Here is a 17,455-nt window from a genome sequence, read left to right as displayed (position 1 = left end):
ATTAAAAGCTTAAGTGTTTACCAATAGCTGAAAATTATGTTTGGATTTGCTTGAATTCTACTCTAGGGAGCAATACTCTGACAATATTTCCTGACCTAATACCTCAAATTATGGCATAGTGTCTAAAGCTAAATGTATTAACTTTCAAACACAAATAAAAGGAATGAGTCTATAAATTTCACTGTGGATCTCTCCTGGACATTGATCCACCCATAGTTTCTAAGCATCTTTTCTGTTCAGGGCACTATGTTCAAAGCTATAGGCTAGTTGAGATACAGTTTCTACCCCTCCAGGAGTTTTAGCTCTTTTCTCTTTTATGGTATATAACTAGTCATTGATAATGACAATAATAGTAATAGTTAGCTGTCTGTAGATATTTCTAAAAAATTAAGAACTTTCACTTATATAATATAATCTTTTAATCTTCCATTTAATATTCAGGGGGGATTCTTTGAGATAAGAGGTAGATACAAGCATTACTAGCCACATTATATGAAGGCAACAAGTTTATCCCAGAAAGACTCGAGAACTTAAAGTCACAATGTTAGCTATAGAACCACAACTAAGACATGAATTTCATGACACTTGGTGAAGTAGTCTATCTACCAACTGAATTTCCAGTCATATCACACTGCAACCGCCACCCCCCCATATAGAAGAAGAAATGCTCTGTAATGGTAAGGGATTTAGATCTTAGGATCTTCCAAACTGGAATGGAAAATTTTCTAGATGTTACAAGTTTTCTAGATTTATAGAGCAAGTTCAATGGGTATAATGAGCTAAATATGGAGGACACTATCCCACTCCAAACATAATAAATTATAAATAATATATTTAAAAATTAAAACTATATATATATACATATATATATATATATATATATATATGTATATATATATATATATAACACTAAGTATGAAAACAAGAGGTGAAAATGTCAAGATGGTATAAACAAGCAGGACACTCAAAACTAAAAGTTGAGTGATAAGTTGAGTGAAAAGTTGATGACAGAGAGGCCAGGGGATTAACAGGACCCGCTAGTGGCTTAGGACAGGAAACATAATGTCTGATGTAAGAAGGAGTCTGGGACTCAGTCAGCTGGTACTGGGCAGCTGGCTACCGTCCTGAAAAACGCAGATCAGTAGCCTGAGAAATGGCACTGTAGCACACAAGTCCTGCTGGACTGGGAGTGAGAAAACAATTGCCCAAGAAAGAAACTGGAATCCCATGTTCTTTGTACTATATATGCTCATGGACAGCAATTCATATCACTTGAGAGACATGGAAAGTCATTTGAGGGTATCTCTTCCCAGAAACCAAAGTTAAAATGTTCCCTGTTAAAACTTTAAGGAATCACTAACAGAATAGAGAATATATAATTTCCCAAACAGTAGAGGGAAAAATGAGGGAGAAACAAATCTCCTCTGAAACCTTGACCAATTAAAAAATTAATAGGGAAGAGACAAAAAGATAGAAAAGGGAAATAAAAACATGTAATAACATAGTATAAACAGGTCTAAATATATGTGTTATAACTATAAATGGCCTCAATTCAGTGGTTAAACATAGAGATGGTGAAATTAGTTAAGAAAATAAAAACTGACTACATCTAAAACCTAAGAGCACTAAAAAGTTGAAAAGCAAAGAATAAAAGAAAAAATAAAAATAAACCACATAAATACATATTATATAGATAAATAAATATATTTATGTATAATATAATTGATATCACACAATATAATAATATAAAACAAAATATAATTGTATATAACATAATACATATAATAAATATTTACATACAAATAAAACATTACCCTAATAAAAGCTAGGTAACTTTCTTAAAAACAGAAGGCTTGGTAAGATCAAGAGCATTATCAGAGATAAAGACATTATTTACATAATGATAAAAAATGTAATTCACGAGAAAGCTATAATAATTCTAAGTCTGAATACCCAAATATACAGAAAAGGAAAACTGGACAGAATTACATAGAAAAAAATGAGTTATCCATTATCTTTGTTGGAGGTTTTAATATATAACTCACTACAATAACTCTAGAAATTAGAAATTGGCAAGAATAAAGAATATTTGAACAATACAATCAACATGCTGGACATAATGGATGGAAATATAACCTTATGCCCAACAACTGGGGAATACACATTCTTCACAAGCATTTGTAGATCTTCAATGAAAGCTGACCATGAAGTACACCTCATAAAGCAAGACCATAAAGCAAGTCTCAGTAAATTTCAAAGAAATGATATCGTGCAGATCACATTTCTGAACAAAGCGTAAATAACTTGGAAATCAATAAGGAAAAGAAAACTAAACAATCCCAAATATCTGAGAAATTAAAACCTTACTTCTTAATAACTCCTAGGGCAAGCAATAAATCCTAGTGAACAATTAAAAATATTTAGAGCCAACAAATGAAGACCACAATGAGATACCACCTCACACCAGTCAGAATGGCTAAAATTAAAACACACACATATAAATGGCTAAAATTATACACACACACACATATACACACACATATATACACACACACACATATATACACAAAATGGAATACTACTTGGTAATGAAAAAGAATGAAATCTTGCCATTTGCAACAACATGGATGGAACCAGAGGGTATTATGCTAAGTGAAATAAACCGGAGAAAGACAGATATCACATGATTTCACTCATATATGGAATTTGAGAAACTTAACAGAAGATCATAGGCGAAGGGAAGGAAAAATAAGATAAAAACAGAGAGGGAGGAAAATCATATAAATACAGAGCACAAACTGAGCGTTGATGGGGGTGGGGAAAATGGGTGATAGGCATTAAGGAGGGCACTTGTTGGGATGAGCTCTGGGTGTTATATGTAAGTGATGAATCACTGGATTCTATTCCTGAAGCAAAGACTACACTGTATGTTAACTAACTTGAGAATTAAAAAAATATATATTTAGAACGAAATACTAATGGAACCATGATGTATACAAACTTATTGGGTACAGCTACAATTGTATATGAAGAACATCTTACCTTAAATCCTTCTATTAAAAAAATGAGAACCAATGAGCCAAGCATCTACTCAAAATCTAGAAAATAGAATAAACTAAAATTATGTATAAAGTGACTTCTATTCTTGTCTATGATGAAAAAGATTGCATAACACTAACCACACTACCAAGAATAACTATACAAACTGGGTAAAATTTTAAAAAGAACTGTTTGCAGGCATCAGAGATCAACCCAAGTAAACAGGACTTGAGAGTTCAAGATCTTCAAGAGTAGGTAAGGTCCACTGAGGGCAAGATCACATTTGCCTCCATTTGGTCCCCTGAGGGGTTTTGCTGATTTGTGGAACAAGGAAGAGAAGCAGAAGAAAGCAGCTTACAGTTTGCAGAGTTCTCACTGAGCTGGAGAGACAAAAGTTAGAGTTCAGGTGGCCATGGTGGCAGGACCCGAGAAGCCCAGATCTCAGAGAAGTGGAAGCTGCAGAAAAGCGAGCCTGAAATTTGACCTGTACTTTTCCTTAGAGCTGATTTTTAACCCCTAAGAAGCTGCATATCCACATGGCAAGGGGCCAAGAATCTAAGCGGAAAGCAGCTTCTGTGAGGCAGAAGAGCTTGACTAAAGGCTTTGGTTGGAGAGAAAGAGGTTGGAGCTGGGACCTACCAAATTGGAAAAACTCAGGTTAACATCCCAGGCATCCAGGGGAGACTCCTCAAGCATCTGCTCCAGGAGCCAGGGCTGTGCCCTAGAACAAAGACAAACTGGAAATGGAAACCCTTGTCCCAACTGAGCCTGAAGCCCAACCTCAGGTGCATCAGTGGGATCTCTCTGTATTCTGTGCACATGCCAGAAAAAATTAATGTCCTCTCTGTAGAAAGACAACATCATCCAGACCCTTTACAATTTTCTATTGCTATGTACAATGTCTAACATTTAGTGAGAATTATCATAGATAGCCAGAGAGAATCAAGTGACCAAAAACGAAGTTAAAAATAAAAGACAATAGAAATAGTCTCATGGTTAATCACAACATGATTGTATGCTCAAGAACATGGAGGGAAAGAGGGAGTGTTTCCTCAAAGAATATATCAGAGAACCGAAAAAAGTAATCAAATAGAAACTTTAGACACAAAAGTGTAATACCAAATACTTAATCTATTAAGAATTTAATAGATTACTAGTGGATTAGATACAGTAGAAGAAAAGATTAGTGAATTTTAAGATAAGTCAGTAAAATAATCTCATGTGAGTTCAATATGCAACTATCAATTACATTTCTATACATCTGTAATACCTACAGGATATAAAGTATGATTAAAAACACAGCGTCTAGCAATAAACCTAACAAAAAAGGTACAAGCCCTTTACAGACAAATTTATAAAGATTTAAATAATTGTAGAGGGCTTCTGTGTTTAGGGATTCCACCAGGGCATCCCAAACTTGAATGTGAATACGAAGTCTTTGGGACTTTGCTCAAATGCAGATTTTGATTCAGAAGGCCAGGGTGATGTTCTAGATTCTGCATTTCTTTCTTTCTTTCTTTTTTTTTTTTTTTTAATGTTTATTTATTTTTGAGAGAGAGAGACAGACAGACAGAGTACAAGTAGGGGAGGGGCAGAGAGAGAGAGAGAGAGAGAGAGAGAGAGAGAGACACAGAATCCAAAGCAGGCTCCAGGCTCTGAGCTGTCAGCACAGAGCTCGACACGGAGCTCGAATCCACAAACCATGAGGTCATGACCTGAACTGAAGTCAGATGCTTATCCAACTGAGCCACCCAGGTGCCATTAGATTCTGCATTTCTTTTTTTTTTTAAAGTATTTATTTTATTAAATTTTTTTTAAATGTTCATTTTTGAGAGAGAGACAGAGCATGAGTGAGGAGTTACAGAGAGAGGGGGTGACACAGAATCAAAGCAGGCTCCAGGCTCTGAGCTGTCAGCATAGAGCCCGATGCGGGGCTCAAACCCACAATGTGTGAGATCATGACCTGAGCTGAAGTTGGATACTTAACTGACTGAACCACCCAGGTGCCCCTTTTTTATTTTTTATTTAAGTAATGTCTACATCTAACACGGGGTTCAAACTCATGACCCCAAGATCAAGAGTCACATGTTCTCTGGACTGAGTCAGCCAGGTGCCCCTTAGATTCTGCATTTCTTTTTTTTTTTTTTTAATGGATAATTTCTATTAACCTATTTCTTTTTTTTTTAATTTTTTTTTACATTTATTCATTTTTGAGAGACAGAGACAGTGTGAACAGGGGAGGGGCAGAGAGAGAGGGAGACACAGATTCTAAAGTAGGCTCCAGGCTCTGAGCCGTCAGCACAGAGCCCATGTGGGGCTCGAACCCATGAACCGTGAGATCATGACCTGAGCCGAAGTCGACCGCTCAACCAACTGAGCCACCCAGGTGCCCCAGATTCTGCATTTCTAATAAGCTCCCACATGATGCTGGTCCACAAACTGCACTTTGAGTATCACAAATTTAGAAGACTCAGTATCATTATTTATACTAATTTACATAATCACATAATATAATTAGTGTAAAATGCATAATTTACACTGATATTTCAGTACAAATGCAATTAAAATGGACAGTTCTTTGGTAGGACTTGACAAATTGGTCCTAAAATTTATATAGAAAAGCAACATACCACAAATAGCTAAGGCATCTTTGAAGAAGAATAAGTTTGAATAGGGTTTACCATGTCAAATATCAAATCTTTTTATAAAACTATAATAATCAAAATGGTGTGGGGGCACCTGGGTGGCTTAGTCAGTTAAGTGTCCAACTTCAGCTCCGGTCATGATCTCGTAGTTTGTGAGTTCGAGCCCCTCTGTCAGCACAGAGCCAGCTCAGAGCCTGGAACCTGCTTCAGATTCTGTGTCTCCCTCTCTCTTTTCCCCTCTGCTGCTCACACTCTGTCTCTCTTTCAAAAATGAATAAACTTGAAAGATAAAAAAAAAATGGTGTGGACTTAACACAGGGAGGACAGATAAAGCAATGGAATGGAAAAAAAAGCAAGACGCAGACCTATACATAAATGCAAAGCTTACATGGAATAGAGGTGGAACTGTAAAGTAATTAGAAAAAAGAAAATTTAATAAAGGTTACTCATATAATTAATTATTCATGTACAAAAATAAAATTGAATCTTATCTTACAGCATACTCAAAATAAATTCCAGGTGGGTTTAAGTGCTTAATTTAGACAGCAAAACCTTAAAATAAAAAAAAAAGTAGGAAAATATTTTTATGGCTACAAGTGTGAAAGGATTTTTTTTTTTGTAATTAATGGAAGGATTGTTTTTAACAAGGAAAATAAGCACAAATGTTAAAGTAATAGATGGAGAGCTTTGATTATATTACAATAAAAACTTTTGTAGGCCAACAGTCACCATGAAAAAAAGGGAAAGCTAAGTCAGACTGGGAATTAGCATCCTGCTAATTCTAAAGCATCCCACACATCAAGAAGAAAAAGAACAGGAATAAAAGGGAGAAACTCAAACAGCAAAAGGTAAAAAGCATGAAAACATGCTTCATCTGAACCATAGAAGTAAAACACAAATGAAAATCACAAGGAGATAAGGTTTCAAATCCATTAGAAGGGCAACTATTACAATTCGGATCATTCTAGAAATTGATAAAGAAGAGGCAGGTGAAATGACTTGTAACTTTGGAGCACAGTTTGGCAAAACCGATTAATTTGTCACTACGGCTTCCCCCTTGCCCAACAATTCCTTTCCTGGGGATTTTCTCTGGAAAAAATCCTTGCACATGCGCATAAGTTGGCAAAATTCTTGCACATGTGCACAAGTTGGCAAGTTCAGGAAGGTTGACGGCAGCATTTTTGGCAATTGCAAAATACTGGGAAAAACTAAATATGTATCAACAGCAGAATAAGTCATTAAATTATATCATTAGTAAATACAAATTAAACTCATGTTATTGAGTATAATACCAAATTGAAAATAAAGATTTATGTATTAACGTGACCAGACAAAAATTTTAATTGAAAACAAAAAGTAGCAAAAGGTTAGTGTGATACCATCCTAGAAAGTTTAAAAATATCGAAGGCAGCACTACCTTTATTTGCAGGAATACATGGACATGCAAAAGATCAAAAAACCACCAAATTCAGCTCAGTGTTTATTTCTGGAGGTAGCAGGGGAGTAGAAATTGCAAATGAAAGAAGATACAAGGAGGGGGGACCCTCAAAACTACTTGTAACATTTTATTTCTTAAACTGGTTAATGGTTACACAGGTATCCACCACACTATTCTTTATACCTTGTGGTGTTTCTGAAATATTTTAATATAAAACAGTTTTGAAGGGGTCCAGAATTGGTCAATGTGCAGGGCGCTGTTGGAGGCAAATGCTAACCTGCTCGATCAGATCGCCTCCACAATCCAGGACACCACTGAGAAACTACCGTGGAAGACCACTGTTGAAAGTAAGCTAACAGTAAAAAGATATGAAGCACATCAGGAAATCCATTCCCATAAGAGAGAGTCAGCAGACACAACAAATGAGAGAATTTCCAGTTGAGAAACTAAAGAAAATAGAGCAGTTTCCGAAGAGCTTCAAAATAAGTGGTTTCAAAAATGTTCAAAGACATAAAGGAATCAATTGAACTCATGTCAGAAGAAGACATGATAAAAACAGAGTAAGCAGACTCGAAAACAGGTAGATATCTGAGAAATCAAAAAGAGTGCTGTCCTAATTGTAAAATTCAACATAACATGTCAAAGTAGACCAAAGCAAGAGTTAATAAATTGGATGATGACTTGAAGAATACAACTAGAGTATGACTAGATGTATGATGAGAAAGAGGCGATGAGAGATGTGAAGAATAGAATAAAAAACTCCAGTGTGTCTAAAAGAGTTCCAGAAGGGGGAAAAGAATGTGGGAATGGTAACATGCAAATACACTGATGGAGAATTTTCTAGCAAGACATGAATTCTCACATCAAAAAGTCGCACACCAAATCCCAAACTGAAGAACACACACACACACACACACACACACACACACACACACAGAGCGGGAGACTGTAGTCTATCAGATATAAAGAAGAAATTTTAAAAATCACCAGAAGTGATAAGACAGATAACCTGTGAGGAAAAACAATAAGGTTGACAAAGGACTTCTCATCAGTAAGAAAGTAATCTGGAAGAAAATGGAATAATGCCTTCAAAGTCTGAAGAGAAAAATATTGCAGCCAATGCAGAATCCTACACTTAACTAAATTATCACTCAAGAATGAGGATGACATAAAGGTATTTTAAGATATAAAGTTTATTATTCATTGAAAGAACTTTCTGACGAGGGAAACAGAATCGAGAAGGAAGGAATAGAAACCAAGTGGCAGTAATGAGAAGAGCATTAGGAAGCCTGTTCGCACATAAAAAATGAGGGGTAATAGAAAAAACCTAAATAATGTAAGCGTCAAAATATACTAAATGAGGGGCGCCTGGGTGGCTCATTCGGTTGAGTGTCTGACTTCAGCTCAGGTCATGATCTCATGGTTTATGAGTTCGAGCCCCACGTCGGGCTCTGTGCTGACAGCTCAGAGCCTGGAGCCTGCTTTGGAATCTGTGTCTCCCTCTCTCTGTCCCTCCCCAACTTGTGCTCTGTCTCTCATGTCTCTCAAAAAATAAATAAATGTAAAAAAAAATGCTAAATGAAGTATTTTGTTAGTGGGGAGTAGTACAGATAAGGTTTGCAAATTTTATTCTCCTTGTGTCGTTTGGGTAAACAAAGATGATTAACTTTAGACTTTGCTGGAAAACATCCAGACTTAAAATTTTAAGGGCAATCACATAAAGAATAAAAAGGGAAACTCATAACTTGCAAACTAGAAAATGGCTAAAATGTAAACGGAGAGACTCACAGTTCAACACAAGGCAGGAAATTAAGAAAGAGGGAGGGGAGGTGGTAGAGAGTGAAAGGAGGAGAAGCCGCAGCAGCAACTGAAAAACAGAGTAAATAGAAAATCCAAGGTTAGTTGGTAGGAGTTAATACAGATATGTTAATGGTGACAAATACACTATTTTTGATGGTCAGTTTTATTTATCCACTTGACTCAGCTGCAATCCACAGTTACTCAAACACTGATTGAGATGTTGCTGTGAAGGTATTTTGTAGATGCGATTAAAGCCCATAATCAGTTGACTTGAAGTAACAGAGATTATCCTAGAAAATCTGTGAGGGTCTGTTTCAATCAGTGAAAGGTCTTAAGAGCAGGGCTGAGTTTTCCCTGAAGAGGAGGAAATGCAGGCTGTGGACAGCAGCTTCAGCCCAGGCCTGACAGTTCCGGCCTGCCCTTTCTGACTCCTTGCAATAAATCTCTATTTCCTACCGGTTTTGTCTCTCCAGTTGAACGCTGACTGATACATACAGTATGGAAATGGCTTCAACTCACATCTTCACATGTATAAATCCTCAAATTGCATCAAGATCAGATAAAAACTGCTCTTTATGAGAAATACACCTGAAACATAAAGGTTGAAAATTAAGGGATAAAAAGAATGCATGTAGCAGGAAAGTGCGTGCCAGAAGGAAATGGTGACAGGGTTAAAGATGGATATTGCATGATGGCAAGAGTGCTCTGATAAGCAGGGACATCAGGACCCCTAAGAAGAGTCCCCCATGAAGTTGCCTATGCTTCTAAGGAAGCCCCGGCCTTTTGAGTTTCTGGTAGACTTGATGATGCCTTTACATTTCTCAGAAGAGCCCAGGCCATTTCCAAAGTTGAAGCTGTAAAGGTTTTAACTTTGAATTTTGAAATAGATTCAGAGCAAGTTGCAAACACCGCACAGCATACCTGTCACCCTGTTCCCCCAGTGCTCATACTTCACGTAAGGACAGCACAGTTGTAAAACCAGGAAATTGACGAGGCTGCACTGTATGTGGATAGTTCTGTTGGTTTAGCACATGTGGAGAGCCCTGCACTCATCACCCCAGCATATACAGAACTATCCCATCACCAGAGCGATCTCCCTGGTGCTACCCTTCACAGAGTCACCTCCACCTTACTGTCCCTAATCCCTGATGTCCAGTGATCTGCTCTCCATCCTAATAATTGTGTCACTTTGAGAATGCTATATAAATGCAAAAATAAAGAATGTTGCCTTTTCAGATCTGACTCTTTCACTTAGCATAATGGCCCTGAGATCCATCTAAGGTGCTGCCGTATTATCAGTTCATTCCTTTTTATTGCTAAGTACTATTCCATAAACCGGCACATGTCCTTTAAGTTTGAAGAAAAACTAAGAGTTTTGTCAAATAAAAATAAGAACTTTTAAAATATTTTTTAAAAGGTGGAAGCTTTTAGGATTACAGGGCTTTTAAGTATTGTCTTAACAATAGTCTGAGGTTGCTAATTTCACCATATTGGGTCTTAAACATTCTCCCAGTTTGGGGAAAAGAGACGATTTATGTCCCTGCCAAATCATAAATGGAATAGACATAACAATCCTTTGTTTTGACAGAAGGTTTTTTGACAGAATGGTTTTTTTAATGTTTTATTTATTTTTGAGAGAGAGAGAGAGAGAGAGAGAGAGAGAGAGAGAGAGAATGAGCCGGGGAGGGGTAGACAGAGAGGGAGACACAGAATCTTAAGCAGGCTCCAGGCTCTGAGATGTCAACACACAGCCCGATGCAGGGCTCAAACTCACGAACCGCGAGATTGTGGCCTGAGCTGAAGTTGGACGCTTAACCAAGTGAGCCACCCAGACCCTCCTATTTTGATACAAATGGTGGTTAAGTGCCAGCTTTAGATGTATCTGTGCTGGATGCTGGCAAGCACAGAAAGAGGGAAAAGATGCATCTTGTGCTCAGCAAAGTGTTCAGCACAGAGCAGGCTCTCAGTGGCTGTTAATTGAATGAATAAATCCTGCTTCAAAAAGGAATGTGTAACATGGTTATGGAGACAATACATGGATACAAATAACTGTGTTAGAAAATGGTATCCAGCATAAAGAAGGTGGAGGTGAGTGAGGCTGGACATCTTACAGGAGAAAAATTATCCTTTGAGTTATGGGAACAAGAGGCTTCAAACAATTGACGACATCTGTGTGTGGCCTTGAAAAAATGATACAACTTTGGATACAAATAAATCAGGGAGAAAATACTGCCTCTTGGCACGATAATAGTAATACTGACGATTATTTCTATTTTCCTATATGCTGGGCATTTTGCTACGTGTTTTACATACTTAAATCATGTCACCCTCACAGTGCCTGTGTTATCCCTGGTACAAACAAGAGGCACAGACAAGTTATGTGTCTTGCCCGGTACAACGGCTGTAACGGGCTGAGTGGGGGAAAACCAGGCAGTGAAAACTCCAGAAATCTCCCTCTAATGGAGTCAAGTGGAAGCAGGGAGTAAAAAAAAATGAGCTTTGACTGGAGTCTAGACTATGTAATCACGGTTAGGAAGAGAAGCCTAGGAATATTAGTAGGAACCAGGTCCTGGAGAGCTTTGAATGCCATACTAAGTCATATGCACACATTTTGGGAAGCCTTTGAAGGTTTTGAGCACAGGAATGACTTGAACAGAGCTGTTTTGTGTGTTTGGTTGGTCCCTGGGTTTGTGGAATGTCTAGCGATGAGAAGGAACACATCGCATCCCTTGTGGGAAAATGAGTAACCTCCATCCAGACAGGTGCTAAGAGGGTACCTGTAAGAATGGAGACAGGCAGGCAGTTGAGAGACACTGTCAAGATGGACAACTGAGAACCTGGGAAATAGCTGAAATGAATGGGGGGGGGGAGTGGGGAGTAGGAATGGGAGCATACCATGCGTCTTAGCAGCTTTTGGCCTGTGTACTGAAGCAGATCATGGCCCCCTCACCAAGAAACGGAGGAGGAGGAACGTTGCCAGAGGAAAAGAGACTTGACCTTCAAATACTTAGAATGAAGGATTCCAAGGGCACTTCCAGGGTTCAGGTGCAAATGTGAAAGCACTAAAACCCTGGCAAGACTCTGGAGGGGTTGCACATTAGCTGTTAGAGTAGATGTACTTACCTGAGAAAAGATTTTTTAAATAGCCAGTTTTTAAAGAATTTCTTAAATTTTAATGTTTATTTTTTTGAGAGAGAGAAAGAGAAAAAGTACTAGCAGAGGAGGGGCAGAGGAGAGGGAGACACAGATTCCAAAGCAGGCTCCAGGCTCTGAGCTGTCAGCACAGAACCCGACGTGGGGCTCGAACTCATGGACCGTAAGATCATGACCTGAGCCGAAGTCGGACGCTTAACCGACTGAGTCACCCGGGCGCCCCTTAAAAATTTTTTTATAATGTTTATTTATTTGAGAGAGAGAGAGAGAGAGAGAGAGAGAGAACATGAGCAGGGAAGGGGTAGAATGGGCGGGGTGGGGGGAGAGTGGACAGAGGATCTGGAGCAGTCTCTGCACTGAGAGCACAGAGCCTGCCTGATGCAGGACTTGAACTCACAAACCATGAGATTATGACCTGAGATGAAGTCAGAGGCTTAACCAACTGAGTCACCCAGGTGCCCCAGTTTTTAAAGAATTTCTAATCCACAAAGGTGTCTCACATTGAATGAACCAAGCACTTTGATTATGAAGCCCAAGCACCACTGACCCAAGACTTTCCAGAATGCTTTTTTTAAATAAAGGATTTACATATAGGCTATACCTAAAAAATGGTACAGAAATGTTGAGACTCAAGGCTTAAAGGAATTGTCGCAGGAATTTACACTGAGTTGTAGAAAAAAAAAACCCCACAACTGTAGTTCTCTCCAAAACTAGACCTGATTTCAATTTATAAACAGGAGACTAAGCTATTCTTGTTAGTTCTTGTTGACCTTGTGAACCACCTGCTGATGCTTTCCTGAGCAGTTTTGAAAATTTCAGTGTTTTACATTTAGCTACCCTATCTACTATTACTTTGGTAAAATCTTACATCTGGAGAGAAAAATGATTAGAACTGCAGACATGGTAAGAATCATTAAAAAAAATAAAAGCAGGGGCGCCTGGGTGGCTCAGTCGGTTAAGCGACCGACTTCGGCTCAGGTCATGACCTCACGGTCCGTGAGTTCGAGCCCTGCGTCGGGCTCTGTGCTGACAGCTCAGAGCCTGGAGCCTGTTTTGGATTCTATGTCTCCCTCTCTCTGACCCTCCCCCGTTCATGCTCTGTCTCTCTCTGTCTCAAAAATAAATAAACGTTAAAAAAATACAATAAAAGCAGTAACAGCAGTAATTTCTAAAGTTACTAACTTACTGGGCCTCCTTGAAGCCTTTTAAAAGTTGGATTTGTATCTCTAAAGTTTTGACACTTCTTGGAACAGGTGCTTGAACTAAAGTCCACTTTTTATTTTCCTGTTTTCAAACTCAGATCCTTTTTGAAACTTGTGAGTTACTTGAGGTATTATACGTAACAAAACAAAAATGACCTATCAGTTATCCCCTCAACAGTCAGTAACGTTTCATCTCTTTGCATAGAACATGCTTCTAAGTACAGCCTAGAAGAGGGACCCAAGTCCAGACCTGCAAATTGGCTTCAAGCAAGCCCTTGAACATGTGTACTAAAACTGTGAGAGAGTTGCATACAATTTCCTGGAAGCTGATTTTAGTGAGGCTTCATCACAATCTCAAAACAGCCTCTTAAGACTCTAAAAGCTAACACCCATCTCCTGGATCCTTTTTGGTTCAGGGACTGTGGCACCAAGGCACACTCATGCGTGCCTGTTAATACAGCAACGCGTGCTGTTTTGGAAAAAAAGCATCCGGCTAGGATTTGCAAGACATTTATTCTAGTTCTGGCTGTACTCTGGACTTCCATGGACTTCAAACAAGTCATGCACTCTCTGTAGGGCTCAGTTTGTTCATTGCTCAAATGGAACAGAATGTCTATCCTATTTGGATGGACTCAACCAGCTGCTGGGAAAACAGCGAAAGGTAGTAAATGTGTTTTGAATGATGCAGGGTATCGTAAAGAGGCTATTATTGCTTGGTGCCTTTGTATCTGCTGTTGGTTGTTTTGTTCTCTGCCTCTTTCTTTCTTTCTTTCTTTCTTTCTTTCTTTCTTTCTTTCTTTCTTTCTGCTTTCTTGCTTTCTTTCTATGGCCATTGGTTTCCCTCAATTCTGCATTCTCTGCTCTTTTCTCAATATTTTTTAGATGCTCCTTCCTACAGTAGATACTGAGACAAAGATGCTGATAAGGCAAGGGGTTACTGTAGGAACTCGCTTCCAAGAGGTAAATATTAACACTTTGGTTTTGTCAAGTGTGTTATAGTTTTTCAAGATATTTTCCATTAACTGTTATACATTCACCACACCCATTTTATTTTTTCTGGAAATGGAGGCACACGGAGGTGAGGGGTCCAGGTCACTCCAGCTGTCTGGGGTGGTGCTAGGGCTAGACCCTGGGTCTTCTACCACTGGGTTTTGCCACAATTCTCCTCATCTTAGGTGGGAGATAGGGAATCAATCATGACAGTATTATTTAGTCATACAGTAGGAAGGTACTCATTGACAAAGGAATGAAATATCCCTTTTCCTTGTACAATGATCCAAGAAAATCTTTCCGCCTTCCGTCACGCCTGTTTTCAGATGGGGTATGACCTTGCAGCTAAGTCTTTCTCTCACTGCTGACTCTGCTCACTCTCCTTCAAGTTGATTCATTTGGGCCCCAGTGGGCCCTGCTTGGGGAAAGGCCCATCTGGGAGTATTCAATACATTCCCTTGTCAAGCAGAGGAAAAGAGCTGCACTTGCAGAATAAGGAAACTTCCAAGAGGGCTCTGGCCAGAAGTCAATTTGCAATTTTGAGAGCGGCACTTGATCTGGACACTGACATAACACGCCTGTTGTGTATTACCTCACAAATGTTGCTACGTATCTTTTTACTCCTGCCCTCAGCCATGAATTCTCCACATCAGTACGCTGCTTAAATTTTCAACCAATCACTCAACATGCAGACATCTCACCTACATTTGTTGGGCACCTACCGTGTGCCAACTGCTCTAGGAAATAAAAAATGAGAGTGAAAACAGGGCCTGCTTTAAAGCCTCCCAGGCTGCAGGAGATAGCAACGACCTCGTGGCCTATGGGGGCTTCTGGAGAGGGTGGTGCTCTGGGGCCAGTGGCTACAGACAACAGAGACTAAGTTGCCAGGCTTACAATATGAGCTGCCACGAGAAGATGTTCCACTTTACGCCTCGTTAGGGAAATGCAAATTAAACCAACAGTGAAATACCAACACGCACCTATTAGAACGGCCAAAATCCAGAACGCTGACGACACCAAACGCTGGAAAGGATGTGAAGCAACAGGAACTCTCATCCATTGTTGGTGGGAATGCCAACTGGTACAGCTGCTTTGGAAGACAGCTCAGCACTTTCTGATGAAACTAAGTGTATTCTTCACCATGCATTCCAGCAATTGTGTTCTCCGGTATTGACTCAAAGGAGTTGATAACTTGCATCCACGAGAAAACCTCCACGTGGATGTGGGTTTATATAGCAGGTTTATTTATCATCATCAAACCTCTGAAGCAACCGAAATGTCCTTCGGTCAGTGAAGAGATAAATTGCGGTTACTGAGACAATGGATTATTATTCAGTGCTAAAAAGCAATGAGCTATCGAGCCACAGAAAGACACAAAGTAGGCTTACACGCATACTACTAAGTAAAAGAAGCCCATCTGAAAAGGCCACATGCTGTATGATTCCAAGGTAGGACATTCTGGAAAAGATAAAACAATGCAGACAGTAAAAAGATCAGTGGTTACCTAGGGTTCGTGGGGAGGGAGGCGTAAATAGGTGGAGCACAGAGGATTTTTAGGGCAGCGAAAAATACTAGTATGTTACCATAATGGATACATGTCATTATACAGTAGTCGAAATCTATAGAATGTACAATACCAAGAGTGAACCCTAATGTAAACGATGGACTTGGGTTGATAACACAACGTTCATACAGGTTCATCAACTGCAACAAATATAATGCTCTGGTGGGGGCTGCTGAAAATGGGAAGGCTATGTACGTGTGGGGGCAGGGGGTAGATGGGAGATGTTTGTAACCTTCCTCTTAATTTTTCTGTGAACCTAAGATGGCTGTAGAAAACAAAGTCTATTAAAATTTTGTTTTAGCTTCACGAGAACAGGGGTCTTGTCCATCTTGTTCACTGCCGAATTCTTAGCTCTTAGCCTAGTGTGCTGCTTGGTAAATAATTATTGACTGAACAACTGAAGAACCCCTGCCTGAATTAAGGAGAAGGTTTACCAGACAATGTGAGAATCGAGTAAGCCTGACGAGGAATAGTGTTTCTACTGACAGGGAAGTGTGGCCCCATATGAAATTAGAGGCAAGAAGAATAATTCCATAAAAGCACAGAAGCCTGGAAACAATGAACCACGTGGGAAACTTCAAATGGCCACTGTGGCTACAGCATAGGCTTTTCAGGAGAAAAGTAGAACAAAAACATTGGCTGGTAGCAGATATGAAGTTATTATCATGACCCCATTTTACAGAGGGGGAAGTTCCAGGGTCAGAGAAGCTAGTTAGGTGATTCATCAAAGGTTATAATTTATAATATCTATGGCCCCTTCTGTGTGTAGGCATTGTAATAAGCACTTTCTGTGCATTATCTCATTGAACTATGAGATAGCTGCTATTATTTTTCTAATTTTATAGATAAAAATAACAAAGCTTAGAGAAGTTAAATAATTTGTCTGGAGCTTCCTGTTCAAGGTGGTAGATTGATCACCTCCCTACAGCTTCTCCTTCCTGATCTAAATCCCTAGAAATGAAAGACAAAACTTAAAAAAAAAAAAAAAAGAGAGGGAGAGCGAGTGAGAGAAGAAATCACAGCAACATTTTGAAAGTCATGATGGCCTAGAAGCAACGATGAGAGATATTGGGAAGAAAGCACAGAATCTAGACTGAAGAGTAAGACTGTTCCGGTAGAGCTCTCTAATGAAGGTCTGGGATAACGCCGAGAGCTCCACTTCTGGGCATGGCGGTGCCCTAGCAGGGGCCCAGGGATGCTGGCAGGCTGGTTAGTGGGACCAGCCAGGCTGCTGCCTTTCTGCATGCCCCTTCCTTTCTCTTGGCAGGCAGCACTGACTGAGTATGGGGAGACGTGTCTGCCTCTAGTCCTGGAGCAGGGCCTGTGGGAAACTAGATCTGAGACACAGGACAGGGCACCCCATGGCAGGCAGAGAACATCACTCCCTGTCTAGCTTCAAAGCTTCCATGCCCATTGCTGCACACACCACACCCCCAATGCTTCCACTGAAACACATCCTGAAGGCGAGAGCTTCAGCAGCACATCTAAGCCTCCAGTTGTTCATGCAGTCTGTGCACCTGGATGGAACCAGTGGTCTCACTGGGGATCTGAGCACAAACATGGCTCCAAATAAAGAGCTGTCAATTTGTGGAGGAAGTCTCTTGCCTTCTGTCACCTCAAATTT

This window comes from Panthera pardus, unplaced genomic scaffold, assembly GCF_024362965.1.
Source record: "Panthera pardus isolate Hobbes unplaced genomic scaffold, ASM2436296v1 HiC_scaffold_24, whole genome shotgun sequence".
In the NCBI taxonomy this organism is placed as follows: Eukaryota; Metazoa; Chordata; class Mammalia; order Carnivora; family Felidae; genus Panthera; species Panthera pardus.
The sequence above is the reverse complement of the archived record's forward strand: the minus strand, read 5'-3'. Positions refer to the sequence as shown.